Genomic DNA, 19,913 nt, shown 5'->3' with positions numbered 1-19,913 from the left:
ACATAATGTATTGTGAAGGAAGGTAACGATTTTCTTCAGGAAAGAAGTTCAAAAAACTCACATGGGTCAGACCTACTTAATTTGAAAGATCTCACCGCTTTTTCTTCTAAGACAATTCTCATAGCCAAAAAGTGGTAGGAAAATTCTACACCTCAGTTAAAATGCTTTTAGACACTGGTAGGAAGGCTTATAAGGACACGAGAGAGGGAATAACTCTTGAGACCTGCAAAACGAATGTTAGGGTATGTCTTCATTAGAGAAATAAAATAGATGCTTGAGCAAATTATACACATAATTAACAAAAGGAAAAGTATATATTATGGTCTTTGATGAAAACTGTGTTAATTATTGACCCAATATATTCACAAATCTAGAGGTAGTCGTCCATAGTATATTTTGGAATGTGATAGTTTTTTGAGTTATTAGCTAACAGTAAGAAGTGAACTAGGGGTTGGGGCGCCTGGCTGACTCAGTCGATTAAGCGTCTGGCTTACAGCTCAGGTCATGATCCCGAGGTCCATGGATTCGAGCCTTGCTTCGGGCTCTGTGCTGACAGCTTAGAGCCTGGAGCCTGCTTCGGATTCTTTGTCTCCCTCTCTCTGCCCCTCCCCAACTCATGCTCCGTCTCTGTCTCTCTCTCTCAAAAATAAATAAACATTAAAAATTTTTTTAAAAAAAAAAGAAGTGAAATAGGGGTGCCTGGGTGGTTCAGTCAGTTAAGCCTCCAACTTTGGCTCAGGTGATGACCTGGAGGTTCACAGGTTTGAGCCCCAGGTCGGGAGGGCTCTGTGCCGACAGTGCCTGGAGCCTGCTTCAGATTCTGTGTCTCCTTCTCTCTGCCTTTCCCCCACATATGCTCCCTCGCTCTCTCTCTCTCTCTCTCTCTCTCTCTCTCTCTCTCTCAAAAAATGAATAAACATTAAAAAAAAGAAGAAGTAAAATAATCATTAAATAAATGCCACATTTGTTTACCTGACCTTGAAGTTTTAGACCTATATGATTAGGTGGTGAAAATGAAGGGCCAATGGTACCTTTGGTGAGTTTAGGAACTGGAGGGCAAGGCATGCCTGTTAGAGGCAATGTTTCAGTTATCCTTTGTCCTCCAAAATTCTGTAACAAACAACTTACATACTCAAAGTCACGCTTTATTTACTGCTGGAATGATCTATGAACATTGTTCTGTTTTTCTTTTCCTTCTTTCCTTCCTCATTTCTCTGTTTATATGCACTTATCTTAAATGCAATTTATTATTTTTAAATAATAACTTTTGCACTTCAGGGTAACTGACACTTCCACAAAACTTATTTTAAAAATGAGGATACAAGGGCACTGGGTGGCTCAGTTGGTTAGGCGTCTGACTCTTGGTTTCTGCTTGGATCATGATTTCATGGTTCGTGAGTTTAAGCCTTATGTCAGGCTCTGTGCTGACAATGCAGAGCCTGCTTGAGATTCTCTTTCTCTCCCTCACTCTCTGCCCCTCCCCCACTCACACTCTCTCTCAAAATAAACTTTAATATATTATGATATATATTTATATATTAATATATATTTATACATATATATCAAGTTAGACCTTATTCTGGGAAATAAAACAAGTTTCAACAAATTCTAAAAGATTCAAGTCATACAAAGTATGTTCTCTAGCCATAAAGATATTAAACTAATACTGTGAACAGGACAATACCCAGAAAATCCCTAAATATTTGGATATTTGAAAACACAACTCTAAATAATCCATGAATAAAAGAGGAAGTCTCAAATGAAATTTAAAAATATCTTAAGCTAAATAAATATAAAAATACAACATAGCAGTATCTGTGGGTTGCAGCTAAAGCAGTGTTTAAAGGGAAATGTATAGCACTAAATACTTATATCCAAAGAGAAGAAGGATAGAAAAATCACTAGCCCAAACTTATACCTTAAGTACTTGAGAAAGAAGACAAAACCAGAAGTAAAACAGAAAAATAATCAGAGCAGAAATTAAAGCAAGCAAATAAAACAAACAAAAACAAAAAACAGAGATATTCAATGAAACCAAAATGTCAGTCTTTGAAAAGATGAATGAAATTGATAGACCTCTATCCAGCTGATGAAAGAGGGATGACACAAATGACTATTGGCAACATTTAAAGAGGGGACATCTTGGGGCACCTGGGTGGCGCAGTCGGTTAAGCGTCTGACTTCAGCCAGGTCACCATCTCACGGTCCGTGAGTTCGAGCCCCACGTCAGGCTCTGGGCTGATGGCTCGGAGCCTGGGGCCTGTTTCCGATTCTGTGTCTCCCTCTCTCTCTGCCCCTCCCCCGTTCATGCTCTGTCTCTCTCTGTCCCAAAAATTAAAAAAAAAAACAAAAACAAAAAAAACAAAAAAAAAACGTTGAAAAAAAGTAAAGAGGGGACATCCTGCTCCTACCATAGACGTCAAAGGCAAAATAAGAAACACTTACTATGAACACTACCCCAATCAACTTGACAACTTATATAAAATGGACCAGTTCCTTGAAAAAGAAAAACTAACAAAACTTCTATTAGAAGAAATAGATAACATAAATGGTTTCATATCTAAAGAAATTGAATTTCTATTTAAAATCTACCAAAAGAGAAAACTGAATGCCCAGATAGATTCACTGGAAAATCTACCATTTAGAGAAGAAACAGGTCCAAGTCTTTACAGTCTCCTCCAGAAAATAGAAGAAAAGGAAATACTTCAAAATTCATTTTATAAGGACAGCAATACTCGAACAAGAAGCCACACATAGCCGTCATAAGGAAGAAAAATATTAATTATACCAATAAATAAAAAGAATAATACATCAAGGATAAGGATAATACATCATGCTCAAGTGGAATTTATCCCAAGAATACTAGTCTTGTTCAACATTTAAAAATCACTACATGTAATTTGCCACATTAAACTAAGAAAAAAAAAAACATGCTCATGTCAATAGATGCAAAAATATCGACAAAATATTGCAAAATTCAACATCTGTTTATAATAAAAACTCCCAGTAAACTATGAATAGAAATTCCTTTAACTAATAAAGGGCATCTTCAAAAAACCTACAGCTAGTATCATTGGGCTATGATTTACACGGAGTTAAGTTTTCATTTAAAGTGTGAGATGTATGTTGAGGGTATGATTGTGGTGGTGGTTTCATGGGTATGTACATAGATCAATATTGATCAAATTGTACACATTAAATGCTTGCAGTTTATGGTATTGAAGTATAACCCAATAAATTGTTTGATTTAGTGTTGTTAAATTTGGTTCTGGATATTTGACAATAAGCTGATAACCACCATGTCGCCTGCCCCACATTGTCACACCCCCCCCCCCCCCAAAATGGAGATTTCATGTGGACATCAATACATGGAATTCTAATAACCCTATCAGGACCAGTTCTTACTCTAAGGTCTATCTTTTCTAAATATATTCCAATAGCAAAGTAACCACATAATCACACATTTATAACTGAACACTCATCTAAGTTAAAGGGATATTTTTCCCCTGGAAGTCATAAATTGTAATGATATATTGCATCAGGCAATTACAATTTTGAAGAATGGATAGTGTCCCATTCAGAGTGGTTACTTAGGACATTATAATGGCAGTGTCACATTCATCACAGCATATAAGAGACATGACACTTAAATACAATGGAAAGGTCATTAATGTAGAAAGGTTTTAAAACTGTCATCAGATCCATTAGAGTTGATACCAGTGTTTTACATAAAAATTGCCTGCTGTGAAGATAAGGTATCTGAGATCAGATCTTTGAAGAAAATCAAATCAGATACTTGATTGCAGATGGCATAGCTGTTAAAAGGACAGACACAAATATATATGAATAGAAGCATGATGCATTGAAGGCAGAAATGTCAAGAGAAAAATTTCTTTAAGAAATAGACTGATTCTTGAGTTGGGAGCTAAAAAAATGGAGACCCATTTTTCAAAATAGATCTGAGGATTATCCTTTTTGTCTATCATGGAAAAATATTCATAAATGTGTTCATATACTCTGGGCTCAGCCAAGTAATTCAATCAAGTAAGTTATCAAAGTGACCTTTGTTCTCTTCTTTCTTAAATCTTGACGTGGAAAATGTCACTAGAAAGTTATTTAAGCCCTTAGTCTCTCAGTGGTAGGCTTCAAAATCAATATTAGGTTTTTCTTTCTGAATTCTGACATTGACTAAGGTGTGTAGTCTGATAAAGACCCAATATAAACAGATTAGTGCACAGTGCACTTCAATTTTTAATAACAAGAATGCTATCAGGGCTTATGTTTAATACAAAACTATATATATCTGGTGTCTGGAAAAAATGGGCTTTTTGGAGTTCTTGAATAAACCTTCCTTATCTTGGGAGTTATGTTCAGTATTAGCAGAATTATTAGGAGTTTCTCTAAGGCTACTATATTTCTTGTGCTTAAAAAGTAATAGACGTTTTATAAAGAGGCAACTGAAAAGGGAAGAAGAAAGTTTCACCTAACATGTTATCATGATAAGATCTTAGTAAGTTTATAATAGGGCTGTGATCCAAATTAGTTAATTCTTGAGTTTTCCTTTGTGGAACTTCATTCAGACCTCTCCTATCATTAGCATTGCAAACCAGAATGAAGGCACATTCCTATGAAGAGCTCAAGGATCCTAACTTAAACAGCTAGAATGTAAATGCCAAACATGGGTAGAAGGAATTAGGATAAAATTGCAAAGGTATGTGCTATTTAAAAAAAAAAAAAAGAAAAAAAGCATTTTTGCCTAGAAAAGCAATGTAGTTGGGTTTAAAAAGGCCCAGGAGTGGTCTTGCTCTTGTTCCAGCATCTTCCCCTTAAGAAAGCTGGCAGTAAATGGGGTGCCTCACAGAGTGATCCTTTCAGTTTCCTGTAGCAGTTCCTACAGCCCCTGTACCTTTCTTCAGTACTGTGGTCATTATGTTGCATATGTGGATGTACACCTAATCACCTTAGAGTCTGTATTTGTGCAACGCGGTAATAATACCAGGGGATTTCTCACAGTCATCCAAGCCACACAGGGCATTAAAATGTTAATCACTGAGGAGAAAGATCCTATGTGGTTTTTTTCCTTCTTTCTTTCTTCTACTTTACTCCATACCCAGAATATTTCCACTAAACCTGTGTTTATTTTTCAAAAAGGAAAAGTTAAAGTAAACTTTAAAATAGAATGAATTCAAACTCACAGTAAAATTCCAGACATAAACCTGGCAGATAGCTAACTAAAGGCAACTTTTAAAACAGACATTACACATCTTCCATAAGACAATTTGGGTACATTATGAAGCAAAAGAAGAAAAGGAATGACCCAGCATCTGACGAATTGCTACAATCTTCCAGTAAACATCTTTAGTTCAGGTCACTGTTTCCTAATTCATTATTTCATGTAAAACAAGGGCTTTTTACCTTACATTCCTTTAAAAGAAGAAAGAAATCTTTGTCTGAGTTGTTAACACTGTTGCAGACTATTCTGTTTTTGTGGTCATTCTTGGGAACAGCCCCATAAGCCTGCTGGTATTAAGTCAAGATAGTGCACCCTAATGAGATGGCAGAATCCTCTTGATAGGTCCAATTTGCGATAACCTTCCTCTTAATTCTGTTTTGCAGTCTGTAAATCATTTTAAGCATATGCTACTTTGAGAATGTAGTCAGAAGCACATACTCCATTCAAACTGTTTTTGAATTGACATTTTCAGTTGGAAAATTGCTGTGGGCCATCTGTTAATAGCTTCTTATCTTGTTAGGATTACAAAATTCTTAGACTCATATGGTCACTAATGGTCCCAAATAAATTATGACCCATCATTACTTTGATTCTGATAGTGAAATAAGATATAGTTTTTATTATATATTAATTTTTAGTTCATAATATGAATAGTCCAATTTTGCATGCATATCTTTGTGTGTTTTTTTATGTTCTGGAATAATGGCTTACACACGGTTGTATCAGTTATTTCCTTTTAATTCTCTTATTTATATCCTTTAAGCCCATTTAAGCCATCACCTCTAACTGGCTAACTGGTCAAAGTCTCAAATCACGCACACACTAATTAGAATGCAGATCTTTTCATTTGTTCCATAAAAATACTTTCTGAAAATGTAACAAAAAATACAAACTTCCTGTCTCTAATTCAACTGAAGTTTTCATTAGATCACAGACACTGGTAAATGTATTCTTCTGCTAAAGCTGAGAACACTTCTAATTTAAAAAATAAAAAAAGGGAAGAAAGAAAGAAAGAAAGAAAGAAAGAAAGAAAGAAAGAAAGAAAACATACCTGTTTTGGGTCCAATTATGAATTGCAGAGACCTGTCATTCCTAATTACTAAATAGCTACAGAATTCCCATTTAAGTCAAATCAGCTACACTTGAAAATAAACCGACAATTTACATGTTATAATTACTTATAATGCATGCTACTTCTGCACACAAAAATACGGCTCAATTCAAAAGCAAGCCTAGGGTAGGAATGTGCCTTACAAATATCTCTAGGTGGTTTTTAGCCCAGATGACACCAAAGACTGAAAAATAATGGGACGCAGTTTATTACCCCTTATGTAAATTAATCTTAATTTTGATAGCTTCCTCACCCCTCTACTGCAAAAAAGATAACCTGTAATAATTCTAAACATATTTTTTAGTGTTACCACTTAAATCTTCTAGAAAATCCCAATCTGAAAGCATATTCAAGAGATTTCTGAACATAAAATAACTACTAACTTTTAATTCGTAAGAATGGGCATAATTAGATCTCAAAGGCAGAAGCAGAGAGCATCTATTACTTGTACATTAGTAGAATCAATGACCCAAAGAAATCCAATGATAATTTCTCAGGCAAAATTACTGAGGGTATGACTTTTAGACCTCAAATGCTGTTAATGTTCTCTTGGGAAAGACTAAAGGCTCCCGGTATCAATCTTTAATATCTAGGCATATCCCTCTAGATACTACCAATCAATTCCCCCAATGAAGGCAGCTTTCATGTTGATTTGGAGACAGAAAATATTTCAGTCATTACTTCTTGCCATGTATCATGAAAATACACATATTATAATTGCATCTTTCTTCAAAAAGGCCTTTAATTATACCCAAAACAATATGGGCTGCAATAAAGAATTTTTTGAAACAAAAACCAAAAACCAAAAAACAATAGCCACTTCTTTTTTAACTCGATCTTGTTAACCAAGCCTTCTTCTCTATAGGTGTAGACATGTTTATTTACCGTTACTTAAAATAAGGTCACAAGTAACTTTGCTGATTATACGAAATTCTCTTCCTCTAAAAATCACCTGATACAGCACATATTGTAACAAAAGCACACATTGTGGGATTGATTTATAAGGGAATCTGACACTACTCGGGTTAGGTAGATGGCAAAGTTTAGCATTCCCTTAAGATTCTGTGTGTACCTGACGATTTACAATCAGTTGAGTGCATCTTAAATTAAAACCTGTAGTACATCAACACCAAAAACATAAATTTCTTTGTTGTAATTTTGTTCTGTTTTCTTTCTGCATTTTTCCATGTAAGTAGTAGTGCTCTTGAGTTCACAAAAAAAGGTATGGAATCCCCAGGCCTGTGGTGGATATCAGAATAATCCTAGAAACCCTCACTAACCACTGCTAGGCATTAAAAAAAAAAAAACACAAAAAAAAAAACAACTTCTGTTTTCTTTCTGCTATGTAGATCTGGGAGGGAGTGGCTCAGTTTACACACCTCATTCTCCAGCTTTTCTCCAATAATAAAGAAATTATTTAAGCAAAGACTTTGGAATTGACAGAAATGTATTTGAGTTCTGGTTTTGCCCCTTGCTACGTGTGTAACTTTGGGCAAGTCACTACGTATCTTTAGATCATTGTGTTATCTCCCACTAGAATCAGGATAAAATTTGAATCAAATTTCTATATCAATATAGAGTATTTATAAATCAAATTTCTATATACGTATAGAGTACATATAAGTTGATGAAACAATACATGTAAAGACATTAGCAGGTAACACATAACACTCAATAAATGTTACTGTTGTTATTTCTGAAAGTCCTACATTTTTGTCATCTTTATCACAATAAAATTCACCAGTGTTTACCTTGTATACAGTAGCACAAGTAGACAACTGTACAATGTCTGCAATGTAGACAATAGTCATGAATACAACATTTCATCATCCCAAAAAGTTCCCACACTTAGTCACAGACTTTTAAGACATGAAGAAAGTTTTGTAGTATCTAGTCTAATCTTCTTATTTTATAGTTGATGATACAAAGTCCTGTAAAGAACAGGAAGTTATCCATGTTTACCTATGTCCGCAGTGTCAAAGTCTGTTACCTATCTTCCTTGGGACTGAATTATTTTCTGCTTTACTACACTGACTCCAGAAAACCACAAGATTCTGGGGCAGGCTAGATGCTTCAAAGAGCTATAGAAAGAAATGAAGCAATACATAGGACCAGGACCAGTGAACACAGGACCAGGGAAAAACAAATAGTGCCCTCATTTGGAATGCAAGCACTGAAGAGGTTATTTGCTCGTTTAGTGTGGCAGCTCCTGTAAAACTTTATTTTTGGAGTTCAGAAATTTCACTAGTGTATGTCGAAGGGCCAAAATTTAAGGAAAAATAATGTGCACTTTAAATAAATAACCTATGACTTTGGGAGTGGGATGGGTGTACAATAGAAAGACAACATTGTATTGGAAAAACAGGAAAGACTCTACCCACCATAGACACAAAACAAAAATCATATGAGTTTTTGATCAAATTCTGTTGTTCTTGGGAGGATCTAATGTTTCTTTGTTAGGAGAGACATTTGCTTATCTTATGCCAAGGTTTGGTGACCTTGTTTCCTGGCCCTGATTGGGCTTTTTAAGCATTATAGAGTATGTCAGTTAAGGTCACAGAATTCCAGAACTGCTGGTACCATTGAGATAAAAGGGTCTTGCACTTCCTATCATCTTTCCTTCATCAAGAGCCTGGGTGAAAGAAATGAAATCTACATAAGGTAGAAAATATAGCAGCTTTCTAACATTTTATTTATATTCACTAAAATAATTTTGAAAAACTATGAATCGTCTGGCATATTTTAAGTTGACATCCAAAGTTTTCTATAATTTTAGCTTTAAATAGTTTTAAATCTGTGTAAGAGCTGATTTTTTTTTAAATATTAACGTTTAAAACAAAAATGTTAGATGACTATTTTGCATGTTTTTATAATTAATATAATTATCATGGTGATTTGATGCCCACGATCATCTACTAAGAAAAAAATGAACATGTTAATCTTTAAAAATCTACCATCGTTACTTTTTCATCTTACTCTTGTACCCACTTCCCCATAAAATTTTATCCTTATATAAAATTAGTTTAGTGTATAAAAATCTTTTCCAGATAATTCTATAGTACTTAACTGCAGCAAATATGTACAAACAAATGTATTTGTTTATAATATTCTATGGTCCCTTATGTTGACCAAAGCAAAACAAATGTATTACAAATTTTAATGTATAATCATTACCGACAATAGGTAAAATGTTAATAGAAATTCATTTCTCAGTGAAATAGATCATGGAGGCTCTTGTTTTGTTTCAACTAGTTTGTACTCTCTTCTAAAATAAAGCAGGTTTCAATATCAATTCTATTTTTTTTTTAGTTTTTATAGACATATTTATTGAGATAACTTGTTCTCATATAAATAGATGAGAATGAAAGGAGTTTCACTATGGGAAAGAAGCTCAATTCGTTGAATTCCTTTCAAGTCTGAAGACAAAAATCACATATTGATCACTCATTAAAAATATATCTGTAGTGATCTAATTACTAGATTAGTTCTTTATTCAATTTTATTGAAAGCAAGAAATTAAAAGCCACCTGATTGGCAAAAGAAATTATTTTCTAGTCATTAGTATCAGTTAAATTATCCTTTTGATTGGGCCCTCACCCAGAGCTAATGTACCATATAGATTCCCTTTGTGTGAAATCTATGACTTTCTTTTGTAAAGTGAGAGAAAAGCAATTATGAAAAAAGAAATCAGGAAAGGAGAATAGACAGGAAGCTTCTAGCATGATGCATTGACCACTGGCAAATTGTCAGGCACATCAATTCTAGGAAACTATACATATGGCAGTTGAAGATTTGGAAATGGATTTCCTTAAAATTATTCCTGCCTGAGTGCCTAGTGGAAAGTCTTAATGGACTCTCAGGGGAAAGCATATTCCAGCATAAGGACCACTGGAGTAACAAATATAAATCTAATTTTATCTATGAAAGATTTTTCTCTGTGTTTCTCTTCAGACCTCTATTAATTTACATCATCAGAAAGCTACATGCTACCCTAGAACCTCCCTCATTGAGATATATTCCTGATATTTTTAATGCTAAAACATGAAAAAAAATCATATACCATTAACTAGGAGTATAATTAACTCAAGACTGCACCTGAGGACCAATTGGAAAAAAAAAAAAAAGTACTTAAGGATAGATTTGGCATTTTCTGTAAAGTGGTCATTAAAAAAAATTCAATTATGGTCCTTTCATTAAAGTCTCTTGCAATAAACTCTAAATAGTCATTTGCACTAGGAAATGTTTGTCAATCCTGAGTAATTAATATATTTTATTCTATGATATAAAAAAGATCAAAGAACATTTTGTGTTTCTACTTTTGTCTTGACTGCTAGGCTGCTGAGAGCCAAATTTAATGTGAAATCACTGTCAATATTTCTTTTAACTATAAACTATGCTTCCCTTTTTTCTTATGATTGTATCTTCATATAGTTTTCAATAACTTTGCTGCATATATGTAATTCATTAAAGCCAAATATTTTTTTTTAACATTTAAAGAGTAAGAGGATGGAGGAATTAAAATAAAAGTAATGAAAATATCCACAGTCTAGCCATGTAGATGAGGAGGCTAAATGTGTTCCTATGAAAATAACTACATATTAGGAAACTGGTAGTTTATCTTGTTCAAGGTCCAATAATTAGGTATGACTTTCAAATGCTTGTCAAAGAAGCAGGAGATTACTATAACATCTATTTCACTCATGATATTGATGCTATTCTGTAACCTAATGTAGATCTACACATGGTAGCAAGCAGCCACTGGTTTCCGACTGGAGCGGCTGCCAGAACTTCTGTCAAGACTCATGCCAACAAGAGTAATCACAGTAGGAAACAGCAGTGGTAAAGAAACCTCATTGCCTTCCTCCTACTTTCCACCAATTTTGAGAGAAAGTTTGCAAATCTTGTCAAATTCACATGAGTTCCAGGATGTGAAAAAGTTATCTTTGGCATTATCCTTAATTAAGGACATACCCTAGTTTATGGTTTAAAAACTATGTGAATTTCAGGGTGCCTAGCTGGCTCAGTTGGAAGAGCATGTGACTGTTGATCTCAGGGTCATGGGTTTGAGTCTCACATGGTGTGTAGAAATTAGTAAAAAATAAATAAATAAATAAACTTAAAAAAAAAATTGTGTGAATTTGGAGACTCAAAAGCCCAGTAGAAAGCCTTGAGCCCATTATGGGAACCTTGTCTATAAGTTCTCAAATTATAGGATCTAGGTCATCAAACGTTAAGAAAAAAAAAAAGCTAGATGTATCAGATTAAAAGTCCATTCACAGCAAATGTTTTAGTTAACAGCCTTTTGGACCATTCTAAACTGAGTCATTCATTATATATATTTTTAGTGCATTAACAGATTTCTGAATGAATACTAACAATTGGAAAACAACAATTATCATATTTATTATGGGTCTAGATTATGCATCTAATGTGATAGATAGTTGTTTATAGGTTGGGTAAGACCCGATTCTCTGAATGTAACTTTATGGGGACAAATACTTTGAATTTAGTTAATGTAAGGAAATTAAAGACATTGAACTCAGACATTCCTATAAAATACTTCAATACTTTCTTTTATCTATAGATACTACTAAATAAAAATCATTAGAGACCTAAGTTCAGAGGATTGCAATAAATACTATAAATATAAATATGATGTTTATTAATGAGTTTCTTTATACCCTATTTATAGACTAATTTCCTGCTTCTTTTTCTTTTAAAGTTTATTTATTTATTTTGAGACAGAGAGAGAGAGAGAGAGAGAGAGAGAGCATGCACGGGAGAGGCAGGGAGAGGGAGAGAGTGAGAATCCCAAGAAGGCTCCTCACCATTAGTGCTGAGCCTGATGTGGAGCTCAAACTCACAAATTGTGAGATCATGACCTGAGCCAGAATCAAGAGTCGGACACTCAACCGACTAAGCTATCCAGGCATCCCCCTGTTTATTTGTTAAGTTCTAGCAGGCATAATGTGCAAAACAATTCCTAAAAAAATATAATTACTTCTATAGAATATGTGATTTCAACCCTACTCAAAAAGAAAAAGCTCATGTGGGGCACCTGGGTGGCTCAGTTGGTTAAGTGTCCAACTCTTAATTTCAGCTCAGGTCATGATCTCACTATCACGAGATCAAGCCTGCATCAGGCTCTGTGTTGGGTGTGGAAACTACTTAAGATTCTCTCTCATTTAGGGGCGCCTGGGTGGCGCAGTCGGTTAAGCGTCCGACTTCAGCCAGGTCACGATCTCGCGGTCCGTGAGTTCAAGCCCCGCGTCAGGCTCTGGGCTGATGGCTCGGAGCCTGGAGCCTGTTTCCAATTCTGTGTCTCCCTCTCTCTCTGCCCCTCCCCCGTTCATGTTCTGTCTCTCTCTGTCCCAAAAATAAATAAACGTTGAAAAAAAAATTAAAAAAAAAAAAAAGATTTGAATCTTGGATTAAAATTAAAAAAAAAAAAAAAAAAGATTCTCTCCATTCAGCTCAGTTGGTTAAGCATCCAACTTCAGCCCAGGTCATGATCTCACAGCTGGTGAGTTTAAGCCCTGCATTGGGCTCTGTGCTGACAGCTCAGAGCCTGGAGCCTACTTTGGATTCTGTGTCTACATCTCTCTCTGCCCCTCCCTAGCTTGCTCTCTCTCTCTCTCTCTCTCTCTCTCTCTGTCAGAAATAAACTTTAAAAAAAAAATTAAGAAAAAAAGATTTTCTCTCCCTCCCCCTTTGCTCCTCCCTTCCCCCCATCTCTGTCTCTGTCTCTCTTTCTCTCTCTCTCATTAACAAACAACAAAATAAAATGAAATGAAATCTTTAAAAAAATGAAAAAAAAAATGTTCATATGTGTGTATGAAAATACCAGAAAACAACATACATATAAAGTGGCAGCAGCTATCACAATACAACTGATTTTTAATTTTTCTCCGTACTTTTCTATATTTTACAAATGCACTATGTGTGCATAAATAAATTTTAATATCAATGAATAAAAATAGTTCAATATAAAAAAGTGATAGGATTCTGACAATTTTTTTGTACAAGACAAAGACTTAGAATCACATACAGTCTAAGTTCCAACACTACCATTTATAGCTATACACCCTGCCAGGATATTGCTTTATCATAATGTCATATTGTGGTACTGGGAGGATTCATAACAGAGGTGTTGTGTGTTGCTTCAGAACCTTCAGTATGGAGTTTTGCTTCTGTGGTAGGCCGCATGGCTATTGAGTACATGTGAGAATAAGCATTCCATGCCTAACCTGTTCCCTGTCTCTCCAGTCTCCCTACTATTGATTTGGGTGTCCTTTTTCTAGGTCAGACAAAACATGCAATTATCCCAATGAGCAGGAAAGTAATTAACTGGGTGAGAAATACGCCCAGAGTCCGTTTTATCCCAAGCGTTCAATTAGTTAAGAGTAACCAGGCAAAAGATAAGCAGCCTTATGAACAGTCTAATAAGGTAAAAACAGCTGGGACAACCCCCTTATAACATAATAGGAACAAATACAATTACAATAAAGCCATGCTGAGACACCCTCACTTAAATAATGGAAAGAGTAGCCTCACAAAGGCAAGCTCTGGGACCACCTTACAATTCTACTAAGCCTGAGAAATTAAGGGAACTCCTGTCCCTGATTCCTATCCCTGGTGGCAGATATAGATACTGTTCAATAAATGCACTTCTCTCCAGAGAGAAAACATGGGGCAATATGAAGGAAAAAGTCAAGTGGTCAGACTTGTACAACAATGTGAATAACCAAGTTCCCAATTCTGTGTTTAAGAGCATGAATTTTCTCATTGATTTTCACAAATCTGCTATATATTCATTCATTTGTTCATTTATCCATTTACCAAACATGCATTGAGCACTCTTTAGGTATAAGGACCAGTTCTAAGGAGTTTCAAGCAAGTATCTTAAAAATGGGGGATGGGGCGGGGGAAACACATGGAGGGGAAAATTTTGGCTTTGAATTTTGGTTCTGACGTAAACTCTTTGCATGGAATAGACCTAAGTTTTGGGATCTGAAGTTTATATAATGTATAGAGTCTGCTATAAGAAAAAGAATATAAAATTGGAACTACAGGCCCATGCAAGTGAGAAGCCTTGGAGCTTAAGCTTCATCAAATTCATAGCTGGATGTGACTTTGTGCTTCAGTGTCCTTAGTCCAAAATCCTAATCCCAGCCTCACAGGTAGTTGGGCTCTGTGTAAGTTGTGGCATCTGGCACATGGAACCCATGCAACTCTTTGTGAAATCTGGAGCTAATTAAAAACAAAAACAAAAACAAAAACAAAACCTGTACCTGCATGTGTTTGGTCTGTACTTTGTCAATTTGCTCTCACGGGGATATCCTTGGCATCATCTACCAAAGCAGTCAGCTGGGTGGCCACATATTTGAGGGGTTAGACCCGCTCCAACTAAGGTTACCAAAAATACAGGACACTCAAATGAATTTGAATTTAAGGTAAACAATGACTCATTTTTTGGTGTAAGCATGTCCCATACAATATTTGGGTGTCTTGAATTTCTTTGCTGTTGTATCTTGCAACTAACTAAGAAAGCTTATGCTTTAAGTCTTGGCTTAACTGGTGGTATTATGTGACCTTACAGCAAGCTCTTTGAGACTCTGCTTTTTTTTTTTTTTTCTTCTTTCTGTTCAATGGGGACAAAAATGTTCCTTCTAGTACTGTTGTGACAGTTAAATGAGACCATAAATGTATGCGAAGGGCTTTGCACAGTGCCTGGCATCAGGAGGGCTCGCGTAAAATGGCAGCTAACAATGCTGTCAGAGAGCAGGCTACGGTGTTAGACCTCCGCATAGTTTACACAACCCACCACAAGCCATCGCTGCTCCCTTTATTTTTTTCTCCCAGAAAAGCACAGATAGTCTAGCTGATTTCTGAGAAGCTGAGACAAATGCTGGAATGCCCGAGTAAGTTTAAACAACATAGTGCCCTCTGGGAAGGAATAAAGGAGTGCATTTGGCCTTAGGTAGTCTTTTCTGCTCAGTTAATTGGATTCACTGAACTCTCTTTCACAAGGACAAAAAGCAAATGTTTGGAATAGAAACCTTTCCTGAGTCTAGTAGAACACCAACATTTCAAATAAACTTTTGATCAAACATTTCATCACACAGTTCGTATTTGCCCACCAAGAAGATTCTGCACCTATGTGCACTGGTTTTCTCCTTCCCAAAATATTTGCTTGGCACTTTCTGGACATGGGTTCAGGATACCAAAAATGTAGTCTTTCTCTTTTCTTTTCTATTTCTTTCTTTAACAATCAATTGCGGGACTCACTCTCATTGTTTAATGATTTTTTTTTCCTTAATGTTTTACTTGATTAAGGTTGATGGTACATGGTGAAGAATGCCTCACTCTGAGTGAATGAAATCTTTTACTAGGTTCTTTGGTTAATTTTCTTACTTCCTAGCTTGAAACTCTGGATCTTTCTCTTTCTTCCCATCTTTAGCCCAAGTTCTGCATCTATATTTTCCCTCTTCGATGGTTTCCTCATGTTGATTCTCCTACTTATTCAACAAAACTGTTTTCCAGATAATGTTTTAGACCCAGGAATACAAGGAGAAATAACTTTCAGTCTCTTTTCTTGAGGTGAACAGAGCCTGGAAGAAGAGACAAACAAAGGAGCTTGTCCACTGTATAATTAAAAATACGGTCACAGAAATATGCCCTACATATTAAGGAAGTACAAAAGAGAAAGTCCCTAAATGTGCCAGAGGATAGAATAAGATCAGAAGGGATGAGGACAGAGGAGGTAACAATAAAGACAAATTTTAGACAGTAGATGCAGGTTCATTAAAAGTGTACAAATAGCAATTGATTTACCAAGAGGGAAAAATCACATACATAAGAGAAAGTAGAAATAGCTTGATGAAACTGAAACATAAGGTATGTATAAGGCTAGAAAAATAGGCTGCACATGGATTTTTAAGACTCATTTCATTCTGGGGAGTTTCGGTTTTACTCTGTAGGAAATTAGGAATTTAGGACAAGATTTGTGTTTTAGAAATATTAGCCTGTAGGTTCTGTGGAAGTTGAATTGGCAGAAAGAGCTGGGGCAGGGAAAACAACTATAAAGGTATTAAAATAGTAAAAACAGGAGGTGAGGAGCGTCTGAGCCAAAGTAGAGACACTGAGCATGCAGAGGAGAGGGTAAAAGTAAATGTGATGTGGGAAGGAGAGTGAAAAAAAAATCAGAGACAGGGAAGTCAGAGTTGATTCCTAGATTTCTACATCTCTTTGTGAGTCTTATAGAGAAATAGGATTCACATAAACATGCAAGCAAATACACAACACACCAAAGATATGCCTCTCAAAGTATGTTGTATGTATACATTGCACTAAAAATTCCTAAGCAAATTGCACCATTAAATGTGTTTAACCATTTATGAATGTTATTAATATTTAATTACTATGCTATTAATAGAACATGAGGCTAGAAAGCCACATGGCAATTTTCAGAAAATCTGAGATTAGTTACAGATTTTATACCCCTCAAAAAAGTAGCCAAGGTCTATTAATTTCTCTAGAAGAAGCTGTCCGTATGAGAAGTTGTAGTCTAGCCATTATGCTAAGTATGAGTTAAACCTAATATTTCCCATTTCTTTTCGTATGATGTTATTTTGATTTTTAATTGTTTTATTAATTATTAAATATATGCAAAATTGTATTTATAATATATTGAACCATAATGATAATAATAAAATGAAGATCCAAATATTCTTCTACACAGCTCTAAACATGGAATATGGCCAATACTTTGAACTTTTTGTGTGCCCTCAGTGATCACACCGACATCCCTTCACACTCCATCCTTAGGTAACTACAAATTTGATTGTTTGAAATTAATTGTTTCCTTAACTTTTTTCCAGTTTAACCAATATCTTCATATTCTTAATCAATAGTGATCACTTTACCTATAAATAAATACATAATTCTATGTATGTCCTCTTAGCGATTTTTATCTTTTGTCAAACAACATGTTCTTATGATTCATCCATGTTGGTGTGCTTATTCTTTCACTCTAGAGTATTTGTTATGAACATATTTTGATTTATTTATCCATTCACCTGTTGATTGGCCTATTATGAACGTTCCTGCTTTGAACACTCTTGAGTGTGTTTCCTTATGCATATGGTAAGCTGTGATTTGCTTAGAATTTCCTGTTACATCTTTTTCTATATTTTACTTTCAAAGATATGAGTCCTTATATTTTAGGGATGTATCTTGTTAACTTGTTAATTATATAATGATTCCCAATTCATGTATTTCTAAACTTTAGTATTTGTAAATTTTCTATCAAATACAAGTTTACCTACAAGAAAAAAAAAAAATTAAAACTACCGCCAACTAGAATTGGAAAGCTGCCATTGTGAGAAAGAGTAAAATGTCACCCTACATTTAGGAGAAAAAATGAAACTTGATTAACATGATATCTATACTCAGCAGCAAGTAAGCGACACTAGGAAGGAACCGAGTATAAACATATGTAGTTCATCAGGAAATTGTAGCATGTGACAAAAAGCAGTGGTTACTGGAAGGAATTAGAGCCTTGTCTGGAGGAAGAAGGAAAAGAGGTGGTATAAAAAGAGCTTGTGCTTTTTGGGAGAAAGCTTGATAGTAAAGACTATTCTAGTTCTGGAAGATTGCCTGGGGAATGCATGCATCCAGAGGAACAGAATGTGACAATAGACATATGGTTGCATGCCAGGCTAAGGTTGAATGAAATTTACCATAACCATGAGTCAGCAGCACCTCAGAATGCCAGGAGGTCCTGAACTTGGGCTGACCTGGACTAGTTTGTGAGGTAGAAGTGTTATGTCTTTGATAGCACCACCATTTTTCTTTATTTGGTGAGGGCCCATTCTTAGGGCCGTCACACTGCCTGCTGACTGCATAGAACCCTTGAATCCCTGCCAACTAGCTGCGCATCCTTCCATCAAACATCAGACATCTTCATTTTCCCATTTCGTTTTCCCATGGCAAACTTGCGCAATATGCAAGACTAGAGATTCTCAGTCACTGTACCCCCAGATTTTTATCAAAGTATAAAATTTATTCTTGTAACTAAACTGCTCTTGCTTTGGCTTATAAAAGTACAATTTGTTGAATAGTTTGCAAGAGGTATAGAAAGCAAGGGAGCAAGAGATAAGCACTGTACTATGAGGTCAAGCTAATATCACGGAAAGGCAGAATGTTTACCAGGTTGTATGAGAACTTAGCCTCTTTATTATACAATAGAGTTTAGTGTAGATAGTAAACAGTTTTCAGAAAACAGAAGCATGGTACTAAAGGGGTGACAAATGAAGTATGTGATAATTGTGAACACTCTTATAGAGATGCAGTCTTACACTATGGCAAGACATATATGGTTGTATATGAACATTTTAAAGTTTTTTAATCTACGCAAATTCCAGCATTTGTAAGTATGTTGCAAATACCAAATGTCTGAGGATCTCAGCAGTAGATTTAAGCTCTGTTAGGTAGTGACAATTTCCCACTTAGTGAACAAAGGTACATGGGTAGTGCTAATAAAATATCAGTTGAATGAATTAATGCTTTTCCCTGACTTATTTTCTACGAGGGCCAATTTGATAAATTTATTTGGGCTAAGTCATTACGGTTGATAAAAGGTGGGAATGTTTAGCTAGGAGTTAAATATTTAACAGAAACTCAAAAGTTTATCCTAAAGAATCCTATTCAGATGATGAGGAATTTCAGACAAAGGTGTCAAGCTATTGGGAAACTAGGAATAAGGATAATATGTAAATTCAGCTTACTTCCTAAATCACAAAAATCAAAGACACGAGATTAGATAGGAGAACATGTGGCAGGATTTATTTATTTTATCAATTCTTTAAATAAATATTAACACATTCTAAAGACAGACACCATGCTTAGTGAGAAGACACTGACAAAAAATATAAAACATGAGAAAATCATGTAGTATGTTAGAATGTGTTAAGTGCCGTGGAAAAAAAATATTTAGAGCAACAGGGAGAGTTCAAGAAAGCAGCACAGAGGAAAATTAAAAATTCATTCATTCACTCACTTAGCCACTCAGCCAGCAGTTCTCAAGCATCTATTTTGTCCTCAGTAGTCAGAATATAAAAACAAATTAGACATGCCCCTGCTTAGTCTAGTTAACACACATGAACAACAGGAAGAGCCAAACTGTTGTTTGTAAATTCTGGAATAAAAATGGGTGTAGAGTGCTATGGGGACTTTCAATAATAGCTAGCAATTCAGAGAAGCCTTCAGAGATAAACACCATTTGCATTAGATCTTAAGAACTGGGTAAGATTTAATCAGTTGAGAGGAGAGAAAGGACATTCCAGGAGGCAAAAAAATGCAACAGCATAGCGATAACAAAAGAGGACTGTAATTCTAGGTAAGGTAAAAAGTTTGTTGTAGTAAAAGCATAATTAGGACAGAAAACTAACAAGGGGGCGTGGTGGAATCCTGTAGGGTGAAGAAGTGGTTCCTTAGCAAATGAGCTTGGAAAGGAATCCATCTAGCTAATACACATTAAGACACTGAAAGCATTTGTATGCTGCCCTG

Source organism: Prionailurus viverrinus, chromosome B3 (genome assembly GCF_022837055.1).
Source record: "Prionailurus viverrinus isolate Anna chromosome B3, UM_Priviv_1.0, whole genome shotgun sequence".
Lineage (NCBI taxonomy): Eukaryota > Metazoa > Chordata > Mammalia > Carnivora > Felidae > Prionailurus > Prionailurus viverrinus.
This window is presented reverse-complemented; position numbering follows the sequence as displayed.